Source organism: Triticum aestivum, chromosome 1A (genome assembly GCF_018294505.1).
Source record: "Triticum aestivum cultivar Chinese Spring chromosome 1A, IWGSC CS RefSeq v2.1, whole genome shotgun sequence".
NCBI classification, from domain to species: domain Eukaryota; kingdom Viridiplantae; phylum Streptophyta; class Magnoliopsida; order Poales; family Poaceae; genus Triticum; species Triticum aestivum.
In genome coordinates, this window is record NC_057794.1 from 380,046,255 (window position 1) to 380,054,938 (window position 8,684).

Genomic DNA, 8,684 nt, shown 5'->3' on the forward strand with positions numbered 1-8,684 from the left:
TGGGTGCGAGATCGATGAAGAGATCCATCGAAATTGTGTGTGTGTGTGTGCAAGTCAAAGATATAGGGCGACTGGCCTACCGGAACGTTAGAGGGCACATGTCAAGTTTGTGTGTGGCAGGGAGACATGACTAGAGCGCTTGATGTATCAGTGTGTGTGGGGGCAGGGGGGTGGGGGAGGGGTAGGAAGAGGCCTAACTATAGAGGTAGAACGACTCGTATATGTGTTGAGAAGGAGAGACCCAGCTATGTCTTGAGGGAGATCGGTCGACATCCATACATAACTGAAGGATGGGAAATATGATGGGATAGAGAGATAGAGAGAGAGGAGAGAGAGAGGGAGGGAGAGGGAGGGAGAGGGGTAGAGTGCTAGATGGGTGATGGAGTTGCTTCTCGAAGATGGTGGGAGAGGCCTACTAGACAAACTAAGGGTGGAACTGCAATGTTATCAATAAGAGTGGGGATGTGTTTCTGTGTGTGTCTATGCGTGATAGATCTGTCGAGACGCATCCATGGATGATGATGGGGAACCATGTGTTTGGATTGTTGTTTGTCGGAGGAAGGGGGAGACACAACTAATGAGGTAGATCGATTGACGTGCGGGTAAAAACGAGTTATAAGGACCTAGCTAGCTATATGTATAGCGAGAGATCGATCGGTGTACATCCATTTGTTAGAGGCAAATAAGGCCCAGCAAGACGGATAGACAGAGAGAATGGAGCTAGGAGGTGGTGCGAGAGGCCCAACTACTAGCTAGATAGGGGGACGAGTGTGCGATTGTGAGATCAATGAAAAGAGGGGCGAGAGTTCACACGTGTGTCTGACCGTATGAGAGACACGAGGAAAGGATAAATAAAGGAGGAGATTGAAGTTGTGTGTGTATGTTGTAGATAGGCATCACTGGAGAGGTTTATCGATCGGTGTGTGTCGGAAAGGAGTTGTGGAGACTTTGGGAGAACGACCTAAAGAAAAAAATGAATGTGCCCGGTGGATAGAATGCCGTGGGAGGGGGAGGGCGAGGAGGGCGTGTGCATGCACGAGAGAAAGTTAGTGGTAGCTACAAAGGTTAGAGGATTGTGTGGGTGTAAGAGACCAACAAAGATCATAATTTGATATGAAAGCAGATTCATATATTTGAATAGGAGATCATAGTGTTTTAAACACTGCATGCATGAACATAGCGGTGATACACGTGTTGTGCACATTTTATACCATAATGTGATAATGCATGGCGTTTGCAACTCACAGCTAAATGCCGAACAATCTAAACCATACTATACATCAAACAATCTCACATTTTATTTGAATTTGTGATAATGTGTGGCATTTGCAGCTTACAACTAAATATCGAACAATCTAAACAATACTATATATCGAACATTCTCACATTTTATTTGAATTTGAGGTAATGTGTGTTGTTTGCAACTCACATCTAAATATTTGTAGGCGTATGGGGCGGGGCACCATACATAATGTGATAAACACATTATACATATGAGACATGGTTTAGATTATGAAGATCTAGCTAGAGCTAGAAATGTAATGTGATTTGAAATCAAAATAAAGTGGATTCAAAAAATCTAGTTTGAGTTCATATAGTACACATAGTTCATATGTAACTCGAGACTAATCATGTGGTGTGTTGTGAAGATAATAACCAAATGATGGTTTAACTTGACAATAATGATGATTGTAGATCTTATTAACACTACTAGGAAAAGACCTACTAATGGCGCACCAGTTTTGCTTACTAATGGCACATCACTGGTGCGCCATTACTAGCACGCCACTAGTAATTTTTACTAATGGCGCACCACTGGTGCGCCATTAGTATCTGGTGTTGGGGAACGTTGCAGAAAACAAAAATTTTCCTACTCGTTTCACCAAGATCATCTAGGAGTTCATCTAGCAATGAGTCATTGGATGCATCTACATACCTTTGTAGATCGCGCACGGAAGCGTTCAAAAGAACGGTGATGATGTAGTCGAACACGACGTGATCCAAATCACCGATGACCAAGCGCCAAACGGACGGCACCTCCGCGTTCAACACACGTACGGGACGGGAGACGTCTCCTCCTTCTTGATCCAGCAAGGGGAAAGGAGAGGTTGACGAAGATCCAGCAGCACGACGGCGTGGTGGTGGTGGATGCAGGGCGTCACAGTAGCAGGGCTTCGCCTATACTACGAGAGAGAGACGTAACGGGGAGAGAGGGAGGCGCCAGGGGCTGGTGTATGAAATCCCTCCTCTCCCCCACTATATATAGGAGGGCCAAGGGGGTGGTGCGCAGCCTAGGAGATCTGATCTCCTAGGTGCGGCGACCAGGGGAAGGATTCCCTCCCCCCCAAGGCACCTAGAGGTGCCTTCCACCACTTGGACTCCTCCCCCATGGAAACCCTAGGCGCATGGGCCTAGTGGGGTTGGTGCCCTTGGCCCATGTAGGCCAAGGCGCACCCCCTACAGCCCATGTGGCCCCCCGGGACAGGTGGCCCCACCCGGTAACCCCGAAACTTGTCCCGATGGCCGAAACAACATTTCCTATATATAATTCTTTACCTCCAAACCATTCCAGAACTCCTCATGACGTCCAGGATCTCATCTGGGACTCCAAACAACATTCGGGTTTCTGCATATACATATCTTCATAACCCTAGTGTCACCGAACCTTAAGTGTGTAGACCCTACGGGTTCGGGAGACAAGCAGACATGACCCAGACGACTCTCCGGTCAATAACCAACAGCGGGATCTGGATACCCATGTTGGCTCCCACATGCTCCACGATGATCTCATCGGATGAACCACGATGTCAAGGATTCAATCAACCCCGTATGCAATTCCCTTTGTCAATCGATATGTTACTTGCCCGAGATTCGATCATCGGTATCCCAATACCTCGTTCAACCTCGTTACCGGCAAGTCACTTTACTCGTACCGTAATGCATGATCCCGTGACCAGACACTTGATCACTTTGAGCTCATTATGATGATGCATTACCGAGTGGGCCCAGTGATACCTCTCCGTCATACGGAGTGACAAATCCCAGTCTTGATCCGTGTCAACCCAACAAACACTTTCGGAGATACCCGTAGTCTATCTTTATAGTCACCCAGTTACGTTGTGACGTTTGGTAGACCCAAAGCACTCCTACGGTATCCGGGAGTTACACGATCTCATGGTCTAAGGAAAAGATACTTTGACATTGGAAAACTCTAGCAAACGAACTATACGATCTTGTGCTATGTTTAGGATTGTGTCTTGTCCATCACATCATTCTCCTAATGATGTGATCTCGTTATCAATGACATCCAATGTCCATAGTCAGGAAACCATGACTATCTGTTGATCAACGAGCTAGTCAACTAGAGGCTTACTAGGGACATGTTGGTGTCTGTTATTCACACATGTATTACGATTTCCGGATAACACAATTATAGCATGAATAAATACAATTATCATGAACAAGGAAATATAATAATAATGCTTTTATTATTGCCTCTAGGGCATATTTCCAACAGTCTCCCACTTGCACTAGAGTCAATAATCTAGTTACATAGTGATGAATCGAACACCCATGGAATTCTGGTGTTGATCATGTTTTGCTCTAGGGAGAGGTTTAGTCAACGGATCCGCTACATTCAGGTCCGTATGTACTTTACAAATCTCTATGTCTCCATCTTGAACATTTTCACGAATGGAGTTGAAGCGACGCTTGATGTGCCTTGTCTTCTTGTGAAACCTGGGCTCCTTGGCAAGTGCAATAGCTCCAGTGTTGTCACAAAAGAGCTTGATCGGCCCCGACGCATTGGGTATGACTCCTAGGTCGGTGATGAACTCCTTCACCCATATTGCTTCATGTGCTGCCTCCGAGGCTGCCATGTACTCTGCTTCACATGTAGATCCCACCACGATGCTCTGTTTGCAGCTGCACCAGCTCACTGCCCCACCATTCAAAATATACACGTATCCGGTTTGTGACTTAGAGTCATCCAGATCTGTGTCGAAGCTAGCGTCGACGTAACCCTTTACGACGAGCTCTTCGTCACCTTCATAAATGAGAAACATTTCCTTAGTCCTTTTCAGGTACTTCAGGATATTCTTGACCGCTGTCCAGTGTTCCTTGCCGGGATTACTTTGGTACCTTCCTACCAAACTTACGGCAAGGTTTACATCAGGTCTGGTACACAGCATGGAATACATAATAGACCCTATGGCCGAGGCATAGGGGATGACACTCATCTCTTCTATATCTTCTGCCGTGGTCGGACATTGAGCTGAGCTCAATTTCACACCTTGTAATACAGGCAAGAACCCCTTCTTAGACTGATCCATATTGAACTTCTTTAATATCTTATCAAGGTATGTGCTTTGTGAAAGACCTATGAGGCGTCTTGATCTATCTCTATAGATCTTGATGCCTAATATATAAGCAGCTTCTCCAAGGTCCTTCATTGAAAAACTCTTATTCAAGTAGGCCTTGATGCTGTCCAAGAGTTCTATATCATTTCCCATCAAAAGTATGTCATCTACATATAATATGAGAAATGCTACAGAGCTCCCACTCACTTTCTTGTAAACGCAGGCTTCTCCATAAGTCCGTGTAAACCCAAACGCTTTGATCATCTCATCAAAGCGAATATTCCAACTCCAAGATGCTTGCACCAGCCCATAAATCGAGCGTTGGAGCTTGCACACTTTGTCAGCATTCTTAGGATCGACAAAACCTTTCGGCTGCATCATATACAATTCTTCCTTAAGGAAACCATTAAGGAATGCCGTTTTGACGTCCATTTGCCATATCTCATAATCGTAGAATGCAGCAATTGCTAACATGATTCGGACGGACTTCAGCTTCGCTACCGGTGAGAAAGTCTCATCGTAGTCAACCCCTTGAACTTGTCGATAACCCTTAGCGACAAGTCGAGCTTTATAGATGGTCACATTACCATCCGCATCTGTCTTCTTCTTAAAGATCCATTTATTCTCTATGGCTGCCGTTCAACGGGCAAGTCAGTAAAAGTCCATACTTCGTTTTCATACATGGATCCTATCTCGGATTTCATGGCTTCTAGCCATTTGTCGGAATCCGGGCCCGCCATCGCTTCTTCATAGTTTGAAGGTTCACCGTTGTCTAACAACATGATTTCCTAGACAGGGTTGCCGTACCACTCTGGTGCGGAACGTGTCCTTGTGGACCTTCGAATTTCAGTAGGATCTTGATCAGAAGTATCTTGATCATTATCATTAACTTCCTCTCTAGTCGGTGCAGGCACCTCAAGAACATTTTCTTGAGTTGCGCCATTTACCGGTTCAAGAGGTAATACTTCATCAAGCTCTACTTTCCTCCCACTTACTTCTTTCGAGAGAAACTCTTTCTCTAGAAAGGACCCATTCTTGGCAACAAAGACCTTGCCTTCGGATCTGAGGTAGAAGGTGTACCCAATAGTTTCTTTTGGGTATCCTATGAAGATGCATTTTTCCGACTTGGGTTCGAGCTTCTCAGGTTGAAGTTTCTTCACATAAGCATCACATTCCCAAACTTTTAGAAACGACAGCTTAGGTTTCTTCCCAAACCATAATTCATGCGGTGTCGTCTCAACGGATTTCGACGGAGCCCTATTTAAAGTGAATGCGGCAGTCTCTAAAGCATAGCCCCAAAAAGATAGCGGTAAATCGGTAAGAGACATCATAGATCGCACCATATCTAATAGAGTGCGATTACGACGTTCGGACACACCGTTACGCTGAGGTGTTCCAGGCGGCGTGAGTTGTGAAACTATTCCACATTTTCTTAAGTGTGTGCCAAATTCGTGACTCAAGTATTCTCCTCCACGATCTGATCGTAGAAACCTGTCACGTTGATTCTCAACCTCACTCTGAAATTCCTTGAACTTTTCAAAGGTTTCAGACTTGTGTTTCATTAAGTAGATATACCCATATCTACTCAAATCATCAGTGAGGGTGAGAACATAACGATAGCCACCGCGAGCCTCAACACTCATTGGACCGCACACATCAGTATGTATGATTTCCAACAAGTTGGTTGCTCGCTCCATTGTTCCTGAGAACGGAGTCTTGGTCATTTTACCCATGAGGCATGGTTCGCACGTGTCAAATGATTCATAATCAAGAGACTCTAAAAGTCCATCTGCATGGAGCTTCTTCATGCGTTTGACACCTATGTGACCAAGGCGGCAGTGCCACAAGTATGTGGGACTATCATTATCAACCTTACATCTTTTGGTACTCACATTATGAACATGTGTAGTAATACGCCCGAGATTCATTAAGAATAAACCATTCACCATAGGAGCATGACCATAAAACATATCTCTCATATAAATGGAACAACCATTATTCTCAGATTTAAATGAGTAGCCATCTCGAATTAAACGAGATCCCGATACAATGTTCATGCTCAAAGCTGGCACTAAATAACAGTTATTGAGGTTTAAAACTAATCCCGTAGGTAAATGCAGAGGCAGTGTGCCGATGGCGATCACATCAACCTTGGAACCATTCCCGACGTGCATCGTCACCTCGTCCTTTGGCAGTCTCCGTTTATTCCGCAGCTCTTGTTGTGAGTTACAAATATGAGCAACGGCACCGGTATCAAATACCCAGGAGTCACTACGAGTACTGGTAAGGTACACATCAATTACATGTATATCAAATATACCTTTTGTTTTGCCGGCCTTCTTGTCTGCTAAGTATTTAGGGCAATTCCGCTTCTAGTGACCGCTTCCCTTGCAATAAAAGCACTCAGTCTCGGGCTTGGGTCCATTCTTTGGCTTCTTCCCGGTAGCTTGCTTGCCGGGCGCGGCAACCTCCTTGCCATCCTTCTTGAAGTTCTTTTTACCCTTGCCTTTCTTAAACTTAGTGGTTTTATTGACCATCAACACTTGATGTTCCTTCTTGACTTCTACCTCCGCTGATTTCAGCATTGAGAACAACTCAGGAATGGTCTTTTGCATCCCCTGCATGTTGAAGTTCATTACAAAGCTCTTGTAGCTTGGTGGAAGCGACTGGAGGATTCTGTCAATGACCGCATCATCCGGGAGATTAACTCCCAGCTGAGACAAGCGGTTATGTAACCCAGACACAGTGAGTATGTGCTCACTGACAGAACTATTTTCCTCCATCTTACAGCTGAAGAACTTATCGGAGACTTCATATCTCTCGATCCGGGCATGAGCTTGAAAAACCATTTTCAGCTCTTCGAACATCTCATATGCTCCATGTCTCTCAAAACGCTTTTGGAGCCTCGGCTCTAAGCTGTAAAGCATGCCGCACTGAACGAGGGAGTAGTCGTCAACACGTGTCTGCCAAGCGTTCATAACATCTTGGTTCTGTGGGACGGGTGGATCACCTAGCGGTGCTTGTAGGACATAATCTTTCTTGGCAGCTATGAGGATGATCCTCAGGTTCCGGACCCAGTCCGTATAGTTGCTGCCATCGTCTTTCAGCTTGGTTTTCTCTAGGAACGCGTTGAAATTGAGGACTACGTTGGCCATTTGATCTACAAGACATATTGCAAAGATTTTAGACTAAGTTCATGATAATTAGGTTCATCTAATCAAATTATTAATGAACTCCCACTTAGATTAGACATCCCTCTAGTCATCTAAGTATTACATGATCCGAGTTAACTAGGCCGTGTCCGATCATCACGTGAGACGGACTAGTCAACGTCGGTGAACATCTTCATGTTGATCGTATCTTCTATACGACTCATGCTCGACCTTTCGGTCTTCTATGTTCCGAGGCCATGTCTGTACATGCTAGGCTCGTCAAGTTAACCCTAAGTGTTTTGCATGTGTTCCGAGGCCATGTCTGTACATGCTAGGCTCGTCAACACCCGTTGTATGTGAACGTAAGGATCCATCACACCCGATCATCACGGCGTGCTTAGAAACGACGAACTTTAGGAATGGTGCATAGTTAGGGGAGAACACTTCTTGAAATTGTTATGAGGGATCATCTTATTTACTACCGTCGTACTAAGTAAACAAGATGCAAAACATGATAAACATCACATGTAATCAAATAATTAACGTGACATGATATGGCCAATATCACATAGCTCCTTTGATCTCCATCTTGGGGCTCCATGATCATCTTGTCACCGGCTTGACACCATGATCTCCATCATCATGATCTCCATCATCGTGTCTCCATGAAGTTGCTCGCCAACTATTACTTCTACTACTATGGCTAACGCGTTTAGCAATAAAGTAAAGTAATTTACGTGGCGTTTCTCAATGACACGCAGGTCATATAAAAGAATAAAGACAACTCCTATGGCTCCTGCCGGTTGTCATACTCATCGACATGCAAGTCGTGATTCCTATTACAATAGCATGAACATCTCATACATCACATATAGATCATTCATCATTCATCACAACTTTGGCCATATCATATCACAAACCACTTGCTGCAAAAACAAGTTAGACGTCCTCTAATTGTTGTTGCAAGTTTTACGTGGCTGAATTAGGGTTCTAGCAAGAACGTCTTCTTACCTACGTCAAAGCCACAACGTGATTTGTCAACTTCTATTTACCCTTCATAAGGACCCTGTTCATCGAATCCGCTCCAACTAAAGTGGGAGAGACAGACACCCGCCAGCCACCTTATGCAACTAGTGCATGTTAGTCGGTGAAATCGGTCTCACGTAAGCGTACG